Raw genomic sequence first — 23,738 nt, 5'->3', positions numbered from 1 at the left:
GGAAACCGGAGCACCAGGAGGAAACCCACGCATACATGGGGAGGATGTGCAGACTCCGCACAGACAGTGACCCAAGCCGGAATCGAACCTGGGACCCTGGAGCTGTGAAGCGATTGTGCTATCCACAATGCTACCGGGTTGATGCAGTACGAGTTCCAACGGTAACGGACAGAGGCCCACCCAGTGGGGACTGGTTACTGAGCCCTTTAAATACCGTTTCAGACCTGGATTGGTTGCTCTGTTAGCCCTGGGCTGAGACACGTGTTGTGCACTATGGGTGCAGATTTACTGGGTTTAGAATTGTTTAAACCTTCATCTTGGTGTCTCCTGGAGTACTACAGTCAAGAGAAAGCAGAGAGTCAGAAAAGGGTATGTAAGAGTACTTTCAAGAACTGAATATTGAGCTGGCTTTTCCGTGGCGTTCCTCCCTCTTAGTTACAGCTCAGCTGAACACAGGCCTGCAGACACATCAACTCCGGTGAAGACGGCTTTATTTTTCCAAGCTTGGTGCACGTATGAGGAGGAGTTATTTGGATAAATGCCAAAACTACTCGCCTTTACACTGCTGCAGAGACCACAATTATACACTTTTCCAAAAATCAATTGCCCAAACCAGTTGGACTTGATCCAATCCTTGGAGCTGTCAATTTTATATTGACCAATGAAGGTTACTTTCAGCAACATGATGACTGTGATCAGCTCATGATTTAACCCCATTCTGCCACCTGTTTACCAGGACACTTTATGAATTTGTTTTGCTGTCATTTCCATGTTATATATCTCAGACAGTTCCTGACCACCTCATTGTTCATCTAGGGGCAGAAGGTTAAAGTTGGTTTACACCATGGATTGTCTGAGACAGGGACTGGGATTCTCCGATAATGGGGCTAAGTGTTGAATCCCTCGTAAATGCCGGAGCGTTTTACAACGGCGTCAACAGGCCCCATAGTCCACCGATTCCACTGGTCATCCCTTCACCCCACACTCACCCTAACCCCCACCACAGCCCCTCACCCCACCCCCTCACCCAGCCCCTCACCCCAACCCCTCACCCAGCCCCTCACCCCACACCCTCACCCCAACCCCCACCATAGCCCCTCACCCCACACCCTCACCCCACCCCCTCACCCCAACCCCCACCACAGCCCCTCACCCCACACCCTCACCCCACCCCCTCACCCCACCCCCTCACCCCAGGCCCTCACCCCAGCCCCTCACCCACTCGCTCACCCCACCCCCTCACCCCAGGCCCTCACCCCAGGCCCTCACCCCAGCCCCTCACCCCACCCCCTCACCCAGACCCTCACACCACCCCCTCACCCCAGGCCCTCACCCCAGCCCCTCACCCACCCCCTCACCCCACCCCCTCACCCAGACCCTCACCCCAACCCCTCCCAGCCCCTCACCCCACCCCCTCACCACACTCTCTCACCAGCCCCTCACCACAGCCCCTCACCACACCCCCTCACCCCACCCCCTCACCCCACCCCATCACCCCAGCCCCTCACCCCACCCGCTCACCCAGCCCCTCACCCAGCCCCTCACCCCACACTCACCCCAACCCCCATCACAGCCTCTCACCCCACTCCCTCACCCCAGCCCTCACCCCAGCTCCTCACCCAGCCCCTCACCCCAGGGCCTCACCACATCCCCTCACCCAGCCCCTCACCCAGCCCCTCACCCAGCCCCTCACCCCACTCCCTCACCACAGCCCCTCCCCCCAGCCCATCACCCCACCCCCTCACCCCAGCCCCTCCCCCCAGCCCCTCACCCCACCCCCTCACCACAGCCCCTCACCCCACCCCCTCACCCCAGCCCCTCACCCCACCCCCTCACCACAGCCCCTCACCCCACCCCCTCACCCCACCCCCTCACCCAGCCCCTCACCTCACCCCCTCACCCCAGCCCCTCCCCCCAGCCCCTCACCCCACCCCCTCAGCCCCTCACCCCACCCCCTCACCCCAGCCCCTCACCCCCGTACGCTTGCCTAAACATACTTGCTGCTTGTGTCTTGCAGGACCAGCCACTGATGGTCCCAGCCCATCTGCCGCCCCATGCCAGTGCCAGGGCCAGTGTTCCCCAGAGACGGGGAGGGCAGCCATCTCCCCAGCCCTGCCCCCGACACGGAGACACAGCTCACAGAAACGCAGGGGACAGACACACAGGGGACAGACACAGCAGGGGACGGACACACAGGGGACGGAGACACAGGAGACGGACACACAGAGGGACAGACACACAGGGGACAGACACACAGGGGACGGACACACAGGGGACAGACACACAGGGGACAGACACACAGGGGACAGACACACCAGGGGACAGACACACCAGGGGACAGACACACCAGGGGACAGACACACAGGGGACGGACACACAGGGGACAGACACACAGGGGACAGACACACAGGGGACAGACACACCAGGGGACAGACACACCAGGGGACAGACACACCAGGGGACAGACACACCAGGGGACAGACACACCAGGGGACGGATACACAGGGGACGGACACACAGAGGGGACGGACACACAGGGGACGGACACACAGGGGCCGGACACACAAGGGACGGACACACAGGGGCCGGACACACAGGGGACGGACACACAGGGGTCAGACACACAGGGGACGGACACACCGAGACGGACTCACAGAGGGCGGACACACAGGGGACGGACACACAGGGGACAGACACACAGGGGACGGACACACAGGGGCCGGACACACAGGGGACGAACACACAGGGGCCGGACACACAGGGGCCGGACACACAAGGGACGGACACACAGGGGGCGGACACACAGGGGCGGACACACAGAGGGCGGACACACAGGGGTCAGACACACAGGGGACGGACACACAGGGGACAGACACACAGGGGACGGACACACAGGGGTCAGACACACAGGGGACGGACACACAGGGGACAGACACACAGGGGACGGACACACCGAGACGGACACACAGAGGGCGGACACACAGGGGACAGACACACAGGGGACAGACACACAGGGGACGAACACACAGGGGACAGACACACAGGGGACAGACACACGGGGACAGACACACAGGGGGCGGACACACAGGGGGCGGACACACAGGGGGCGGACACACAGAGGGCGGACACACAGGGGTCAGACACACAGGGGACGGACACACAGGGGACAGACACACAGGGGTCAGACACACAGGGGACGGACACACAGGGGACAGACACACAGGGGACGGACACACAGAGACGGACACACAGAGGGCGGACACACAGGGGACAGACACACAGGGGACGAACACACAGGGGACAGACACACAGGGGACAGACACACGGGGACAGACACACAGGGGACAGACACACAGGGGACAGACACACAGGGGACGGACACACAGAGGGTGGACACACAGGGGGCAGACACACAGGGGACAGACACGCAGGGGACGGACACACAGGGGGCGGACACACAGGGGACGGACACACAGGGGACGGACACACAGGGGACGGACACACAGGGGACGGACACACAGGGGACAGACACACAGAGGACAGATACACCAGGGGACAGACACACAGGGGACGGACACACAGGGGACAGACACACAGGGGACAGACACACAGAGGACGGACACACAGGGGGCGGACACACAGAGGGCGGACACACAGGGGTCAGACACACAGGGGACGGACACACAGGGGACAGACACACAGGGGACGGACACACCGAGACGGACACACAGGGGACGGACACACAGGGGACAGACACACAGGGGACGGACACACCGAGACGGACACACAGAGGGCGGACACACAGGGGACAGACACACAGGGGACGAACACACAGGGGAAGGACACACAGGGGACAGACACACAGGGGACGGACACACAGGGGACGGACACACAGGGGACAGACACACAGGGGACGGACACACAGGGGACAGACACACAGGGGACGGACACACCGAGACGGACACACAGGGGACGGACACACAGGGGACAGACACACAGGGGACGGACACACAGGAGACGGACACACAGGAGACGGACACACAGAGGACGGACACACAGGGGACGGACACACAGGGGACAGACACACAGGGGACAGACACACAGGGGACGGACACACAGGGGACGGACACACAGGGGGCAGACACACAGGGGACAGACACGCAGGGGACGGACACACAGGGGGCGGACACACAGGGGACGGACACACAGGGGACGGACACACAGGGGGCGGAAACACAGGGGACAGACACACAGGGGGCGGACACACCGAGACGGACACACAGGGGACGGACACACAGGGGACGGACACACAGGGGGCGGAAACACAGGGGACAGACACACAGGGGACGGACACACCGAGACGGACACACAGGGGACGGACACACAGGGGGGGGACACACAGAGGACAGACACACAGGGGGCGGACACACAGGGAACGGACACACAGGGGACGGACACACAGGGGACGGACACATAGGGGACGGACACACAGAGGACGGACACACAGGGGACAGACACACAGACGACGGACACACAGAGGACGGACACACAGAGGAAGGACATACAGAGGAAGGACATACAGAGGAACAGACACACAGGGGACGGACACACGGGGGACAGACACACAGGGGACGGACACACAGGGGACGGATACACAGAGGAGGGACACACAGGGGACGGATACACAGAGGACGGACACACAGAGGACGGACACACAGGGGACGGATACACAGAGGAGGGACACACAGGGGACGGATACACAGAGGACGGACACACAGAGGACGGACACACAGGGGACGGACACACAGGGGACGGATACACAGGGGACAGACACACAGGGGACGGACACACAGGGGACGGACACACAGGGGACAGACACACAGGGGGCGGACACACAGGGGACGGACACACAGGGGACGGACACACAGGGGACGGACACACAGGGGACGGACACACAGGGGGCGGACACACAGGGGACGGACACACAGGGGGCGGACACACAGGGGACAGACACACAGGGGACAGACACACAGGGGACGGACACACAGGGGGCGGACACACAGGGGACAGACACACAGGGGACGGACACACAGAGGGGACGGACACACAGGGGACAGACACACAGGGGACGGACACCCAGGGGACGGATACACAGGGGACGGAGACACAGGGGACGGATACACAGGGGACGGACAGACAGGGGACGGATACACAGGGGACGGACACACAGGGGACGGATACACAGGGGACGGATACACAGGGGACGGACACACAGGGGACGGATACACAGGGGACGGACACACAGGGGACGGATACACAGGGGACGGACACACAGGGGACGGATACACAGGGGACGGATACACAGGGGATGGAGACACAGAGGACGGAAAGGGGACGGACACACAGGGGACGAACACACAGAGGATGGACACACAGGGGATGGACACACGGGGGAGGGACACACAGGGGACGGACACACAGGGGACGGACACACAGGGGGCGGACACACAGAGGGTGGACACACAGGGGATGGACACACGGGGGAGGGACACACAGGGGACGGACACACAGGGGACGGACACACAGGGGACGGACACACAGAGGACGGACACACAGGGGACGGACACACAGGGGACAGACACACAGAGGACGGACACACAGGGGGCGGACACACAAGGGACGGACACACAGGGGACGGACACACAGAGGACGGACACACAGGGGACGGACACACAGAGGACGGACACACAGGGGACGGACACACAGGGGGCGGACACACAGGGGGCGGACACACAGAGGGTGGACACACAGGGGATGGACACACGGGGGAGGGACACACAGGGGACGGACACACAGGGGACGGACACACAGGGGACGGACACACAGAGGACGGACACACAGGGGACGGACACACAGGGGACAGACACACAGAGGACGGACACACAGGGGGCGGACACACAGAGGACGGACACACAGGGGACGGACACACAGAGGACGGACACACAGAGGACGGACACACAGGGGACGGAGACACAGAGGACGGACACACAGAGGGCGGACACACAGAGGACGGACACACAGGGGACAGACACACCAGGGGACGGACACACAGAGGGTGGATCCACAGGGGACGGACACACAGAGGACGGACACACAGAGGACGGACACACAGGGGAGGGATGTCATAATCGACCAGTATATCATGATGTAGACTGACAGACTGATGGACATACAGCAAGACCAATCAACATGCATAACACCGCAGCCAATCACCAGTTAGAGCACACTCACTATAAAGACAGAGGGCATCTGATTTCCCGCTCATTCGGAATGCAGCCCCTCAGAAGGGCAGAGCTTTGAGCTTACAGCACAGATCCTCACCATGTGCTGAGTGATTAGACTGGTTAGGATAGGCACAGGTCTTTAGTTAATCTAACATCGTGTTAACCCACAGTCAGAGTATATTCAGCAGTTTATAGTTTAATAAAATAGTGTTAGAACATAGAACATAGAACAGTACAGCACAGAACAGGCCCTTCGGCCCTCGATGTTGTGCCGAGCAATGATCACCCTACTCAAACCCACGTATCCACCCTATACCCGTAGCCCAAACAATCCCCCCTTAACTTTACTTTTATTAGGACACTACGGGCAATTTAGCATGGCCAATCCACCTAACCCGCACATCTTTGGACTGTGGGAGGAAACCGGAGCAGCCGGAGGAAACCCACGCACACACAGGGAGGACGTGCAGACTCCACACAGACAGTGACCCAGCCGGGAATCAAACCTGGGACCCTGGAGCTGTGAAGCATTTTGGTGGCCTGTATGTGTTCCACGGATCCAGAGCACCCAACACATCATGGTACCAGTAGTTGATGTTAAAACTTCTTAGACCTACCTGCAAGTCATCTGCCTTCCACCAGCATACAGCCATCCTGCAAAATGGACAGCGTCCGCCTGCCACTGCCGCTCCGCATCACCGGTGATCCAGGGGCCAACTGGAAGATCTTCAAACAACGCTTCCAGCTTTACCTTGAAGCCACAGACCTGGAAGCTGCTTCAGACGCCAGGAAGATTGCTCTCCTCCTCCCCACGGCCGGGAACCACGCCATCCACATCTTCAATTCTCTCACCTTTGCCGATGGTGAAGACAAATCAAAATTCAAGACGGTCCTCCTCAAGTTTGACCGTCACCGCGATATTGAGGAGAATGAAAGTTTCGAGCGCTCTGTCTTCCAACAGCGTTTGCAGGGTACGGATGAACCTTTCCAGTCCTTTCTCACCCACCTCCGCATCCTTGCGCAGTCCTGTAATTACAGTTCCACCTCCGACTCCATGATACGCAACCAGATTGCTTTCGGTGTTCAGTCGGACCCCCTACGCCAGCAGGTCCTCAAGGTAAAGCAGCTCACCCTAGCGATTGCCATCGAGACCTACGTGCTGCATGAACACACCGCTAGTCGGTATTCCCACGTCCAAGCGGCTGAAACGGCACGGAAAGCTCCCCACGAGGCGGAACGGGTCCAAGCAATCAAGCAACTCCAGGGCCTCCGCCTGGATGAGGGCGGCCATTTTGCACGCTTTTCGCGGACTCCCGCTCTTGGGTGCACCGAACGAGTCGACGTCAATGAACGTAACGCGCAGGCGCGCACCATGCATGATCGCACCGCGCATGCGCGGTATAGCAATGAACGCACTGACGCACCAGCATGTGGCAACTGTGGCTCCGCCCATTTAAAGCGGCAGTATCCTGCCAAATCCCGATGCTGCCTGCAATGTGGCAAACTTGGCCACTATGCTGCCTTATGCAGGTCTGCTAAACCTGCCAACTCTCGTCGCTCCAGCCAGCCTCGCAGGGATGTCCGGGCTATTCAATCCACGGTCACCAAACCCGATTCAGACCTGTCACCTGATTTTGACACCGAGGACCCGAAGGCGCCTTTTCAAGTCGGCATCATAACAAAAAACAGGGTGACCCCAAAACACAGAATCAGCCTCTACTGATACACAGCATCGATCCGGATGATGAGTGGTGTGCCACCCTTACAGTCAACCGATCACAAATACGATTCCGGCTGGACACCGGTGCCTCCGTCAAACTCATTGCGTGTCTCCAAAGCCTTCGTGTCAAACCAGCCATCCTGCCATCAGCCTGCCAGCTATTAGATTACAATGGCAATGCCATTGCTGCCAGCGGCTCATGCCAACTTGAAGTGACGCACAGGTCACGCAAAGCCATCCTTCCCTTTGAAATCGTAGGTTTCTCGAAAGCCTCCTTGCTTGGCGCGCAGGCATGCAAGCTGTAGAACCTAGTTCTGAGGGTTCACTGACTTCAGGGCGCAACTCGATGCCATTATCAACCAGGGCATGGGCACGCTCCCGTACATCTACAACATTTTATTAAAGCCGAATGCCACCCCTGTGGTGCACGCACCTCGCAGGGTCCCAGCGCCCCTTAAGAACCGCCTCAAGTAACAGCTGCATGACCTCCAGGACCAAGGAGTGATCTCCAGGGTCACGGAACCGACCGACTAGGTCAGTTCCATGGTATGTGTAAAAAAGCCTTCCGGCGAATTGAGAATTTGCATTGATCCCAAGGATCTCAATCGCAATATTATGAGGGTGCACCATCCAATTCCCAAGCGCGAAGAGCTCACATGTGAAATGGCTCACGCCAAGCTCTTTACCAAACTCAACACCTCAAAAGGATTCTGGCAAATCCAGCTCGATGAATCCAGCAGCAAACTCTGTACGCTCAATACCCACTTTGGAAGATATTGCTACAACAGGATGCCGTTTGGGATCATCTTTGCGTCAGAATTGTTTCATAGGATCATGGAACAAATCATGGAAGGGATTGAAGGTGTTCGCGTCTATGTCGATGACATAATCATCTGGTCCACCACCCCGCAGGAGCACGTTAATCGCCTCCAGCGCGTCTTCAGACGGATACATGAACATGGCCTCTGCCTCAACAGAGCCAAGTGCTCTTTCGATCAGACAGATATCAAGGGCGCGATTCTCCGCACTCACGACGGGTCGGAGAATAGCGGGCGCCGCAAATTTTCATGGCGACGCTGGTCCGACGCCCTCCCGCTATTCTCCAAACCCCGCACAAACTCCAAGTCGCCATTCCCGTCAAACGCCTCGAACGCGCCCCCGACATGACCAGAATCGCTAGTTTTTGGCCCCCCGCTATTCTCCGGCCCGGATGGGCCGAAGTCCCGACGTCATCACGCACTGTTTACACGACGTCCAACACACCTGCTTTTCAAGTTCGTCAACCAGTCGTGCTGGCTGACAACAGCTTCCAGGAGGTGAGCGCACCGCTCAGCGCACCGCTCAGCGCACAGCTCAGCGCACTGCGCTGGAGTCTGGCCACAACGGGGAAGGCATCCCTGAGAACGGGAGGGGGGTCCAGAGCGGGGCGGAGTGGGGGAGACTGAGGGGGGAGTGGGGGAGACGGAGGGGGGAGTGGGGGAGACTGAGGGGGGAGTGGGGGAGACGGAGGGGGGAGTGGGGGAGATGGAGAGGGGGAGATGAAGGGGGGGTGGGGGAGATGGAGGGGGGAGTGGGGGAGATGGAGGGGGGAGTGGGGGAGACGGAGGGTGTAGTGGGGGAGACGGAGGGGGAGATGGAGGGGGGGAGTGGGAGTGGGGGGGGTGTTAGGGAGAGAGTGAGCGAGTGACCCATCCAACCCCGTAACAAAATGTCTGCCACCATGCCATGGCGTGCCGATCACGTTTCTCTGCCCCCCACCACCCTTCTGTAGGTTTGCACAATGTCTGTGAACAGAACGGCTATGTTCTGCGCAGTGGTTGGGGCCGCTGTACTGCATTTGGCGATGCAGCAGCATCCACACCCACAACCCGCAGTGGATGCAGGGCCAGCTGCAGCAGCAGAGGGAAGGGCCGAGGAGTTGCCAGTCGTCGAGCAGCATGGTGAGGAGGAGGAGGAGGAAGAGGAAGAGGAGAGAGTGAGGGTGCAGCCACGGCGCCAGAGGCGACGACCAAGGCCGAGGGTGTACCATGTGCGGGTCTCTTTCCTAACAATGACGGACATCACCTGTAGGAGGAGACTCCGGCTGAGTAGGCAGACGGTGATACATATCTGTCACCTCGTGGCGCACCTCGCCCCACGTGGAATGGGGGGAAGGACACGCGATCCCAGTTGCCATCAAGGTGACGGTCGCTCTTAACTTCTATGGGACCGGCTCCTTCCAGTCTCCGAGCGGGGACCTCTCCGGGATCTCCCAGTAATCGGTGCACAGGTGCATCCGGGATGTGACCGACGCCCTCTATGCCATCGCGGACCGCTACATCACCTTTCCCGAGGACCGAGCAACTCAAGACTCACAAGCTCGTGGATTTGCCAGCGTGGCCGGGATACCGATGGTGCAGGGGGCAATCGATTGTGTTCACGTCCCCATGCACCCGCCTGCAGGGGACAGGGACGTGTTCACAAACAGGAGGGGGACATACTCCATGAAGCGAGCACTTTTCCAGGAGACTCATCCGGAGTGAGACTCATACAGAGTGGGAGATTGAAACTTGGTAATTTGGTGCAGTGAGGTAAATCAGCAAAGGTAAGTGGAAAATCTAATTCTGCTGTTTTTCAGTTAAAAGTGCAGTGTGGAGCTTAGTGTCTGTTTGGTTGAAGCTGCCCCCACCCTAATTGCTGAGAGGCAGTTATCTGTCAATCACCTGAGGCCTGTTGAGGCCTGTTTAGGGGCACATTGTATTATTCTCTTTGAAGTTAAGGTTTTTTTGAGTCATCGGTTAGCTGAGGTCTGTATAAAAGACAGACAGAGAGCGCACACAGTAAGCGAGCACTTTTCCAGGAGACTCATCCGGAGTGAGACTCATACAGAGTGGGGGATTGAAACTTGGTAATTTGGTGCAGTGAGGTAAATCAGCAAAGGTAAGTGGAAAATCTAATTCTGCTGTTTTTCAGTTAAAAGTGCAGTGTGGAGCTTAGTGTCTGATTGGTTGAAGCTGCCCCCACCCTAATTGCTGAGAGGCAGTTATCTGTCAATCACCTGAGGCCTGTTTAGGGGCACGTTGTATTCTTCTCTTTGAAGTTAAGGTATTTTTTGAGTCATCGGTTAGCTGAGGTCTGTATAAAAGACAGACAGACAGCTCACACAGTAAGCTAGCACTTTTCCAGGAGACACATCCGGAGTGAGACTCATACAGAGTGGGAGATTGAAACTTGGTAATTTGGTGCAGTGAGGTAATTCGGTGCAGAATGTGAGGAGGTGCTTTTTAACCCTGGTAAGTGACTGGTAAGTAGTCTCTTTTTCTTTTCATTGTCTAATTTATTTATTTTTATGTTGAAATTCTAGTTGTTTAAGTTTACCAAGGGTTTAAGACATGGCAGGAGATCCCAGACCCGTGTCATGCTCCTCGTGTGCGATGTGGGAGCTCAGGGACACGTCCACTGTCCCTGGCTCCTTCACGTGCAAGAAGTGTGTTCAGTTGCAGCTCTTGTTAGACCGCTTGACGGCTCTGGAGCTGCGGATGGACTCACTTTGGAGCATCCGCGATGCTGAGGAGGTCGTGGATAGCACGTTTAGCGAGTTGGTCACACCGCAGGTGAAAATTAATGAGGGAGATAGAAAATGGGTGACCAAAAGAAAGGGCAAGAGTAGGAAGGCAGTGCAGGTGTCCCCTGCGGTCATCTCCCTGCAAAACAGATATACCGCTTTGGATACTGTTGAGGAAGATGGCTCACCAGGGGAAGGCAGCAGCAGCCAGGTTCATGGCACCGTGGCTGGCTCTGCTGCACAGCAGGGCAGGAAGAAAAATGGCAGGGCTATAGTGATAGGGGACTCGATCGTAAGGGGAATAGACAGGCGGTTCTGTGGACGCAATCGAGACTCCAGGATGGTATGTTGCCTCCCTGGTGCAAGGGTCAAGGATGTCTCGGAGCGGCTGCAGGACATTCTGGGGGGGGAGGGTGAACAGCCAGCTGTCGTGGTGCACATAGGCACCAACGATATAGGTAAAAAACGGGATGAGGTCCTACAAGCGGAATTCAGGGAGTTAGGAGTTAAACTAAAAAGTAGGACCTCAAAGGTAGTAATCTCAGGATTGCTACCAGTGCCACGAGCTAGTCAGAGTAGGAATGTCAGGATAGATAGGATGAATGCGTGGCTCGAGAGATGGTGCAAGAGGGAGGGATTCAAATTCCTGGGGCATTGGGGCCGGTTCTGGGGGAGGTGGGACCAGTACAAACCAGACGGTCTGCACTTGGGCAGGACTGGAACCGATGTCCTAGGAGGGGTGTTTTCTAGAGCTGTTGGGGAGGGTTTAAACTAATGTGGCAGGGGGGTGGGAACCAATGCTGGAAGTTGGAAGGTAGTAAAACAGGGACAGAAACAAAAGGAAGTAAGGGGAAAAGTGCAAGGCAGAGAAGACATAGTCAGAAATCCATAAGGGCGACAGTACAAGGTACAGTGACTGAGGGGAGCACAGTGAATAGGCCCAGTAATAACAAAAGGAATAAAACTGGAGATGTTAAGATTCAAAACAGAGGTAAAAAAACCAACATAAGTGTACTTTACCTGAATGCTCGTAGTATTCGGAATAAAGTAAATGAGTTGGTGGCACAAATCATCGTAAATGACTATGATTTAGTGGCCATTACTGAAACATGGTTAAAGGATGGTCACGACTGGGAGTTAAATATCCGAGGGTATCAAACTATTCGGAAGGACAGAGTGGATGGTAAGGGAGGTGGTGTTGCTCTGTTATTTAAGGATGACATCCGGGCAATAGTAAGGGATGACATTGGTGCTATGGAGGATAAGGTTGAATCCATTTGGGTGGAAATCAGGAATAGTAAGGCGAAAAAGTAACTGATAGGAGTAGCCTATCGGCCACCAAATAGTAACGAGATGGTGGGGCAGGCAATAAACAAAGAAATAACTGATGCATGTAGAAATGGTACAGCAGTTATCATGGGGGATTTTAATCTACATGTCGATTGGTTTAACCAGGTCGGTCAAGGCAACCGTGAGGAGGAGTTTATAGAATGTATCCGCAATAGTTTCCTAGAACAGTATGTAATGGAACCTACGAGGGAACAAGCGGTCCTAGATCTTGTCCTGTGTAATGAGACAGGATTGATTCATGATCTCATAGTTAGGGATCCTCTCGGAAAGAGCGATCACAATATGGTTGAATTTAAAATACAGATGGAGGGTGAGAAAGTAAAATCAAATACTAGTGTTTTGTGTTTAAACAAAGGAGATTACAAGGGGATGAGAGAAGAACTAGCTAAGGTAGACTGGGAGCTAAGACTTTATGGTGGAACAGTTGAGGAACAGTGGAGAACCTTCCAAGCGATTTTTCACAGTGCTCAGCAAAGGTTTATACCAACAAAAAGGAAGGACAAGAAAGTAGTGGAAAGTTGTGTGTGGAATCAGAGGAGATAGGAGAAGCATTAAATGGATATTTTTCGTCAGTGTTTACACTGGAGAAAGACAATGTTGTCGAGGAGAACACTCAGGTTCAGTCGACCAGGCTAGATGGAATTGAGGTTCAAAAGGAGGAGGTGTTAGCAATTTTAGAAAATGTCAAAATAGATAAGTCCCCTGGGCCAGATGGGATTTATCCTAGGATTCTCTGGGAATCCAGGGAGGAGATTGCAGAGCCTTTGTCCTTGATCTTTATGTCGTCTTTGTCGACAGGAATAGTGCCGGAAGACTGGAGGATAGCAAATGTTGTCCCCTTGTTCAAGAAGGGGAGTAGAGACAACCCTGGTAATTATAGACCTGTGAGCCTTACTTCGGTTGTGGGTAAAATGTTGGAAAAGGTTATAAGAGATAGGGTTTATAATTATCTTGAAAAGAATGAGTTGATTAGCGATAGTCAACACGGTTTTGTGAAGGGTAGGTCATGCCTCACAAACCTTATTGAGTTTTTTGAGAAGGTGACCAAACAGGTGGATGAGGGTAAAGCGGTTGATGTGGTGTATATAGATTTCAGTAAGGCATTTGATAAGGTTCCCCACGGTAGGCTATTGCAGAAAATAAGGAAGTATGGGATTGAAGGTGATTTAGCGGTTTGGATCAGTAATTGGCTAGCTGAAAGAAGACAGAGGGTGGTGGTTGATGGGAAATTTTCATCCTGGAGTTCAGTTACTAGTGGTGTACCGCAAGGATCTGTTTTGGGGCCACTGCTGTTTGTCATTTTTATAAATGACCTGGAAGAGGGTGTAGAAGGATGGGTTAGTAAATTTGCAGATGACACGAAGGTCGGTGGAGTTGTGGATAGTGCTGAAGGATGTTATAGGATACAGAGGGACATAGATAAGCTGCAGAACTGGGCTGAGAGGTGGCAGATGGAGTTTAATGCGGAAAAGTGTGAGGTGGTTCACTTTGGAAGGAGTAATAGGAATGCAGAGTACTGGGCTAATGGCAAGATTCTTGGTAGTGTAGATGAACAGAGAGATCTCGGCATCCAGGTACATAAATCCCTGAAAGTTGCCACCCAGGTTAATAGGGCTGTTAAGAAGGCATATGGTGTGCTAGCCTTTATAAGCAGGGGGATTGAGTTTCGGAACCACAAGGTCATGCTGCAGCTGTACATAACTCTGGTGCGGCCACACCTGGAGTACTGCGTGCAGTTCTGGTCACCACATTATAGGAAGGATGTGGAAGCTTTGGAAAGGGTTCAGAGGAGATTTACTAGGATGTTGCCTGGTATGGAGGGAAGGTCTTACGAGGAAAGGCTCAGGGAATTGAGGTTGTTTTCGTTAGAGAGGAGAAGGCTGAGAGGTGACTTAATAGAGACAAATAAGATAGTCAGAGGGTTAGATAGGGTGGACAGTGAGAGTCTTTTTCCTCGGATGGTGATGACCAACACGAGGGGACATAGCTTTAAATTGAGGGGTGAGAGATATAGGACAGATATCAGAGGCAGTTTCTTTACTCAGAGAGTAGTAGGGGTGTGGAACGCCCTGCCTGCAATAGTAGTAGACTCGCCAACTTTAAGGGCATTTAAGTGGTCACTGGATAGACATATGGATGAAAATGGAATAGTGTAGGTCAGATAGGCTTCAGATGGTTTCACAGGTCGGCGCAACATCGAGGGCCGAAGGGCCCGTACTGCGCTGTAGTGTTCTATGTTCTATGTTCTAAAGAGGGAAAATCGACCGTGGATATCTAAGGAAATAAGGGAGAGTATCAAATTGAAGGAAAAAGCATATAAAGTGGCAAAGATTGCTGGGAGATTAGAGGACTGGGAAATCTTTAGGGGGCAACAGAAAGCTACTAAAAAAGCTATAAAGAAGAGTAAGATAGAGTATGAGAGTAAACTTGCTCAGAATATAAAAACAGACAGTAAAAGTTTTTACAAATATATAAGACAAAAAAGAGTGGCTAAGGTAAATATTGGTCCTTTAGAGGATGAGAAGGGAGTTTTAATAATGGGAAATGAGGAAATGGCTGAGGAACTGAACGGGTTTTTTGGGTCGGTCTTCACAGTGGAAGACACAAATAACATGCCAGCGACTGATAGAAATGAGGCTATGACAGGTGAGGACCTTGAGAGGATTGTTATCACTAAGGAGGGAGTGATGGGCAAGCTAATGGGGCTAAAATAGACAAGTCTCCTGGCCCTGATGGAATGCATCCCAGAGTGCTAAAAGAGATGGCTAGGGAAATTGCAGATGCACTAGTGATAATTTACCGAAATTCACTAGACTCTGGGGTGGTCCCGGTGGATTGGAAATTAGCAAACGTGACGCCACTGTTTAAAAAAGGAGGTAGGCAAAAAGCAGGAAATTATAGGCCAGTGAGTTTAACTTCGGTAATAGGGAAGATGCTGGAATCTATCATCAAGGAAGAAATTGCGAGGCATCTGGATAGAAATTGTCCCATTGGGCAGACGCAGCATGGGTTCGTTAAAGGCAGGTCATGCCTAACTAATTTAGTGGAATTTTTTGAGGACATTACCAGTGCAGTAGATAACGGGGAGCCGATGGATGTGGTATATCTGGATTTCCAGAAAGCCTTTGACAAGGTGCCACACAAAAGGTTGCTGCATAAGATAAAGATGCATGGCATTAAGGGTAGCATGGATAGAGGATTGGTTAATTAATAGAAAGCAAAGAGTTGGGATAAATGGGTGTTTCTCTGGTTGGCAATCAGTAGCTAGTGGTGTCCCTCAGGGATCCGTGTTGGGCCCACAATTGTTCACAATTTACATTGATGATTTGGAGTTGGGGACCAAGGGCAATGTGTCCAAGTTTGCAGATGACACTAAGATGAGTGGTAAAGCGAAAAGTGCAGAGGATACTGGAAGTCTGCAGAGGGATTTGGATAGGTTAAGTGAATGGGCTCGGGTCTGGCAGATGGAATACAATGTTGACAAATGTGAGGTTATCCATTTTGGTAGGAATAACAGCAAACGGGATTATTATTTAAACGATAAAATATTAAAGCATGCCGCTGTTCAGAGAGACTTGGGTGTGCTAGTGCATGAGTCACAGAAGGTTGGTTTACAAGTGCAACAGGTGATTAAGAAGGCAAATGGAATTTTGTCCTTCATTGCTAGAGGGATGGAGTTTAAGACTAGGGAGGTTATGTTGCAATTGTATAAGGTGTTAGGGCGGCCACACCTGGAGTATTGTGTTCAGTTTTGGTCTCCTTACTTGAGAAAGGACGTACTGGCGCTGGAGGGTGTGCAGAGGAGATTCACTAGGTTAATCCCAGAGCTGAAGGGGTTGGATTATGAGGAGAGGTTGAGTAGACTGGGACTGTACTCGTTGGAATTTAGAAGGATGAGGGGGGATCTTATAGAAACATTTAAAATTATGAAGGGAATAGATAGGATAGATGCGGGCAGGTTGTTTCCACTGGCGGGTGACAGCAGAACTAGGGGGCATAGCCTCAAAATAAGGGGAAGTAGATTTAGAACTGAGTTTAGGAGGAACTTCTTCACCCAAAGGGTTGTGAATCTATGGAATTCCTTGCCCAGTGAAGCAGTTGAGGCTCCTTCATTACATGTTTTTAAGGTAAAGATAGATAGTTTTTTGAAGAATAAAGGGATTAAGGGTTATGGTGTTCGGGCCGGAAAGTGGAGCTGAGTCCACAAAAGATCAGCCATGATCTAATTGAATGGCGGAGCAGGCTCGAGGGGCCAGATGGCCTACTCCTGCTCCTAGTTCTTATAAAGATCAAGGACAAAGGCTCTGCAATCTCCTTCCTGGCTTCCCAGAGAATCCTAGGATAAATCCCATCTGGCCCAGGGGACTTATCTATTTTTACACTTTCCAAAATTGCTAACACCTCCTCCTTGTGAACCTCAATTCCATCTAGCCTGGTCGACTGAACCTGAGTATTCTCCTCGACAACATTGTCTTTCTCCAGTGTAAACACTGACGAAAAATATCCATTTTTAGCTTCCCCTATCTCCTCTGATTCCACACACAACTTTCCACAACTATCCTTGATTGGCCCTAATCTTACTCTAATCATTCTTTTGTTCCTGATATACCTATAGAAAGCCTTAGGGTTTTCCTTGATCCTATCTGCCAACTGAATGGCGGAGCAGGCTCGAGGGGCCAGATGGCCTACTCCTGCTCCTAGTTCTTATGTTCTTATATCCAGGTGGTATGCGTCCCCCACATGAGGATCATGAATGTCTGTGCAAGATTCCCAGGGAGTGTGCATGACTCCTACATACTGGCGCAGTCGTTCATCCCTGCGATGTTTGAGGGACGTCCCCCCGGCTGAGGGGCTGGTTGCTAGGCGACAGGGGTTATCCGCTGAGGTCTTGGCTGATGATGCCTATACGGAGGCCTCAGACCAATGCGGAAACCTGATACAACGAGGCCCATGCAGCAACCAGGGGTGTGGTGGAGCGCTGCCTTGGCCTCCTGAAGATGAGATTCAGGTGCCTGGACCGCTCCGGAGGGGCCCTGCAGTACCAGCCCGACAGGGTCGCTCGCATTGTTGTGTTCTGCTGTGCGCTGCACAACATCGCGATGCAGAGGGGAGATGACCTGCTGCAGGAGGTGGAGGGAGAAGCCAGTGGCAGTGGTGCCAGCACAGAGGAGGAGGAGGAGAGGGAGGAGGAGGAGGAGGAGGAGGAGGCTGGCAGAGTGGCGGGCGCAGAACGCAGACACGACCCAGGTGCCGGTGATGTCCAGGAGGCGGCACGACGGACCCGGCGAGGACGGCGGGCACGCGACGCCTTGGTGGCAGCACGGTTCACGCATCGCATGTGACGTCCCCGATGAACACCAAACCACCACCTGCATCGCTAGTCATGCAGAGGGTCACCACACAACTGCCACCACCACAACCCCCCCCCCCCCCCCCCCCCCCCCCCCAGTGTACACTGCTCCACTTCGACATCACCCTTACCACTGGGTCCAGACGGTATGGCACAACATTGATGGCTGTGTCAGCGGGTGTGATCAGTGCCATGTGGAATGATGACAGCTCGCTCTGCGAAGAGCTGTGAGCTCAGAATCGTTAGAGAGAGTCTGACCCATGGCAATAGCTGAACCATCCACCTTGGTGGCCGCTGAGTTCGTCACGGACACTCCATCACGTGCCCGCGTGGGCTAGCTGTGGGAGGAGGTGGGGGGAGGAGCAGGGACTGCACACCCGTCACCGAAGTTTCACCGCTCGTCAACCCCAGCGACACTCGGTCACCATCACGATTCCTGTGGCTGTGGAACAATCACACGGTATTACAAGTAAGGTGGAACAGTGCGTTTAATGTTAACAATAATTTACAGGTGCCCTAGCCCCTACAACTAAACTGTGCCCTTCACCCGTGCCAACTTACTCAGTGTCTATCTTAGTTGCCTTACGGGCCCTACCACTACGTCTAAGTGACTCCCCAGATGATACAGCAGGAGTGGAGGACTGCTGCGAATCGCCCCCTTCGACTCGTTTCTCCTTGGCCAAGCGTTTCCTGGGGCGACCCGGCCTTGATGGGCCAGGCTGCTCTGCGGGCGTCTCGGGTGACATTGTGCCACCCTGCTCTGCCTGCTGCCCACCCGATGCACCAGGGATGGGACGGGGGGAGGCCGAGAATTCCGGGACGTCCCATGATGGACTTAATGGGACGGGCCCCGAAACCTCCTCCTCCCTCGGGGAGCCCGGTGGCCCCCGGGCCTCACTTTGGGACAGAGGTGCGAGCGGGGAGGTGCCCCGTCGCGCCACCGACACCTGGCGATGCCAGTCCTGGAGGCCTGCAACGGTATCCACCAGGATCCGAAGGTTTGCAGAGACGGAGTCCAGGGAGTTACACATTCCCGCCAGGGACTGTGCGATCTCAACCTGTGTGTGCACGACGCCATCCAGCACATGTGTCAGGCGGTTGATGCTCTCGGCGACTGACTGCTGCAACTGGGCCATGACCTGGTGAGACTGGGCCAAGGCCTGCAGGGCGCCGGCAATGTCGTTTTGCCTCTGGCACATTGCTGCCTGTGAGAGGGCAACCCTGTCCAGGGCCGAGGATGACGCATGCACATTAACCCCAACCTGCATAACCTGACCCATTGCCTCCACCGCGGATGCCATCCGTGCGGTGTCGGACTGGGTCTCTGCCATGAGCGGCACCACTCCCTGCTTGTGGACGCGGTTCGACTCCTCTAACAGCGTCTGCAGAGCCAGGAAGACAGCCCTCATCCCGTCATTGTTTCCCTGGGTTTCTTGAGGCATCGGCTGTGCGGGTGGGTTGAGAAACTCCAGGAACTCAGAAAATGTCTGGGAGCCAGCTGCATGCTGAGCCTGGCCTGACCTCCGCCAGTCCGGGCCCTCGTCTGCTCCGCCCTCCACCTGCTGTATCTGCTCAGCTGTGATGTGCGAACCAGACTGTGACCCAGGAGCCTCAACATTAAATAGGCCAGCCGGGGAGTGTCTCTGGGATGGTGGATGGTGTGGGAGATAGCAGTGCCGCAAGCTCGAGGTCGTCTTGGTGAGAGGCTGCAGGGCGTTGGCGGGCCATTTCTGTTTCCTGCTGTGTTGCCGCCCTCTGGGCGTCCTGCTCCACAGATTCTGTTGGGGAGGATGGGACTCCCCGCTGATTGGGCACCGAATGTTGTGCAGCCCTGGGTGAGGTGGGGCCAGATGCCTGTCTCCGTCTGCAGCCAGACGGCCCTGGTCGTTCGGCATCACGTCCCAGGGAAGAGAATGAAACGGGTTATTTAGATTCGCTCGGCCGGGCGCTGGACGGTCCCAGTGGGCAGCGTGTGAAGGGACAGAGGATGGGGGAGGTGTCCAAGTGGGCAGGGTGTGTGAAGGGACAGAGGATGGGGAGGTATCCCAGTGGGCAGGGTGTGAAGGGACAGAGGATGGGGGAGGTGTCCAAGAGGGCAGGGTGTGTGAAGGGACAGAGGATGGGGGAGGGGTGGGTGTTTGTCAAGGAGGGTTGTCTCACTTGTTGCAGCTCCGCCAACCTCGCATAGCGCGACCTCCCGGGTGCCAGATCCCCCAACAAGGTCCAGTGCCCTCTGCTCAAATGTGGTGAGGGGGTGCAGGTTGGGCGAACCCCCTCCAGTCTGGTGCCGCTCACGGGTGTTGTGAGCGGACTTGGCCTGTTGGGAGAGGGTACATAAGTAGATCATTACAATACGGCAGGTATCAGCAGTCCATTCACATACTGGCACAGTTTGGGGGGTCAAGTTGTCATCAGACCATTGCATCTCTCCACGGGGCCAGAGCGCTGGGTCTGTGACAACTTTGTGAACCACCCTCAAATAACTCTGCCCCAATCCCTCTCCACCCCCCGTGCCAGGGGGGTAGGTGGGTGATTAAGTTAAGGGGGGAGGGATGGTTGTGACCAGGGGGCACCCGCTTGGCACTTACTCTGGCAGCCCTGGTGAGGTCGTGCATTTTTTTTCTGCGTTGCTCTGCTGAGCGAGGGGTCTGCCCCACAGCACTAACGGCAGCACCCACCTCACGCCAGGCCTGGCGCACAGCACTGGCAGGTTGGCGATGCCCTCTCCGCGGGCAGATGATGCCCCTCCTCTGTTCGACGGAATCGAGCAGCGTCTCGACATCGGCCTCAACAAACCGAGGGGCAGCTCTCCTGAGCTCCGACATCATGGCCGACAGATTCTGTGCTCGCCCGCGCCTTTTTACGGCATCGGGCGGCGTCACGTGGGCGTGGTCGTATCGTCATCGCGTTCCGTCGTCATCGCGCACGTGATTGACGCGGCCGCGTTCCTAGCCCATTTCCCGGACGTGAATACGTCGGGAAATGGATCCTTCCCGACCGTCGTAAAACGCGCCCCGTTTTAACGGCCAACTTCGCGATTTTTCGCGGGTGCGGAGAATCACGCCCCAAGTCCCAATTGGGTGTGCAGCCGGATGCGGAAAAGGTAGCTGCCATCACAGCTATAAGAACGCCAGAAGACAAGAAGGCGGTCCTCCGGTTTTTGGGGATGGTGAATTGTTTAGGGAAGTTCATCCCTAACCTCGCCTCTCCTCCCACGGCTCTCAGGAACCTGGTCAGGAAGACTACAGACTTCCAGTGGCTTCCTGCCTACGAGCGTGAATGGAGGGAACTCAAAGCTAAACTAACCGGTCCTGGCTTTCTTTGATCCAGCAAAGGAGACCAAAATTTCGACAGATGCCAGTCAGTCCGGCATTGGAGCCGTGCTCCTGCAACGTGATGCGGCCTCCTCATGGGCCCCCGTTGCATATGCGTCGTGGGCAATGACCCCCACGGAGCAGCGCTACGCGCAGATAGAAAAGGAGTGCCTGGGCCTTCTGACCGGTGTTGTGAAATTTCACGATTATGTCTATAGGCTTCCTCAATTCACCGTCGAGACCGACCATCGCCCGCTGGTCAATATAATACAGAAGGAACATGACGCCTCGCCTCCAGCGTATTCTGCTCAAGCTCCGGAGATAAGACTTCCAGCTGATGTACACCCCAGGCAAGGTCCACATTGTTGCGGACGCTCTCTCCAGGTCAGTCAACACTCCATATGACCCAGTGGGGTTTGTCTGCCAGGTTGACGCCCAGGTAGCGTTTGTGGCCTCCAATCTACCTGCCTCAAATGAACGCCTTGTCCAAATTCACCACGAAACGGCGGCTGACCCCCTGCTACAGCATGTCATGCACCACCTGACGGACGGGTGGCTCAAGGGTCAATGCCCTCAGTTCTATGACGTCAGAGACGATCTGGCGGTAGTTGATGGGGTTCTTCTGAAACTGGACCGCATTGTCATCCTGCACAGCATGCACCAGCTTGTCCTGGAACAATTCTGCGAGGGCCACCTGGGCGTGGGGGTGTCGCCGATGGGCCCGAGAGGCTGTGTACTGGCCCGTTATCAATGATGACATCGCCAACACAGAGCTCAACTGTCCCACCTGTCAGCGCTTTCAGCCAGCCCAACCATGAGAGACACTGCAGCCCCATGAGTTGGTCACATCACCTTGGACCAAGGTGGGCATCGACCTGTTCCATGCGCTGGGGAGAGACTATGTCCTGATCGTGGACTACTTTTCAAATTATCCAGAAGTGATACGGTTGCACGACCTCACTTTGTCCGCAGTCTTTCGGGCAAAGAAACCTTTGCTCGACACGGCATCCCGCTCACGGTGATGTCAGACAATGGCCCCTGCTTCACCAGCCAAGAATGGTCCAGCTTTGCCAGGCGGTACAATTTTGCCCATGTGACGTCCAGCCCCCTGTACCCCCAATCCAATGGCAAAGTGGAGAAGGGACTACACATCGTCAAGAGGCTCCTATGCAAGGCTGCCGATGCTGGGTCTGATTGCTACCTGGCCTTACTGGCCTATCGCTCCGCCCCCCTGTCCACTGGCCGTTCGCTCCGCCCCATTGTCCACTGGCCTGTCGCCAGCCCCCCTGTCCACTGGCCTGTCGCTCCGCCCCCCTGTCCACTGGCCTGTCGCTCCGCCCCCCTGTCCACTGGCCTGTCGCTCCGCCCCCCTGTCCACTGGCCTGTCGCTCCGCCCCCCTGTCCACTGGCCTGTCGCTCCGCCCCCCTGTCCACTGGCCTGTCGCTCCGCCCCCCTGTCCACTGGCCTGTCGCTCCGCCCCCCTGTCCACTGGCCTGTCGCTCCGCCCCCCTGTCCACTGGCCTATCGCCAGCCCAACTACTCATGAATCGCACCCTGAGGACGATGGTGCCGTCCATCCATGTCCCAGACCTCGACCACGTCCCGGTTCTTCGCTGGATGCAGCTGTCTCGTGCACAGCACAAGGCGACTCATGACTCCCGTGCTGCTGATCTCCCCGCTCTCGCTCCAGATAACAATGTTCACGTCCATCTCCCGGATGGTGGCTGGTCTGCAACCACTAGAACATAGAACAATGAACATTACAGCGCAGTACGGGCCCTTCGGCCCTCGATGTTGCGCCGGCCTGTGAAACCATCTGAAGCCTATCTGACCTACACTATTCCATTTTCATCCATATGTCTATCCAGCGACCACTTAAATGCCCTTAAAGTTGGTGAGTCTACTACTGTTGCAGGCAGGGCGTTCCACACCCCTACTACTGTCTGAGTAAAGAAACTACCTCTGACATCTGTCCTATATCTACCACCCCTGGGCCGTTTTAAACAGGAGCCCCTCCAGCTGTGCCCCTTCCCCAATTGGGTTCACTGGGAATGCTTCACTTTTGCCCAGCTTAGGTTTGTAGCCCAAAAAGATTCCAAACCCTTTCAGTATCTGCAGTATTGCCTTCAGTCCCTCCTGTGGCTTTGAGACATAGAGGAGCAGGTCATCTGCACA

The sequence above is a fragment of the Scyliorhinus canicula genome, chromosome 13 (genome assembly GCF_902713615.1).
Source record: "Scyliorhinus canicula chromosome 13, sScyCan1.1, whole genome shotgun sequence".
Classification (NCBI taxonomy): domain Eukaryota; kingdom Metazoa; phylum Chordata; class Chondrichthyes; order Carcharhiniformes; family Scyliorhinidae; genus Scyliorhinus; species Scyliorhinus canicula.
The sequence above is the reverse complement of the archived record's forward strand: the minus strand, read 5'-3'. Positions refer to the sequence as shown.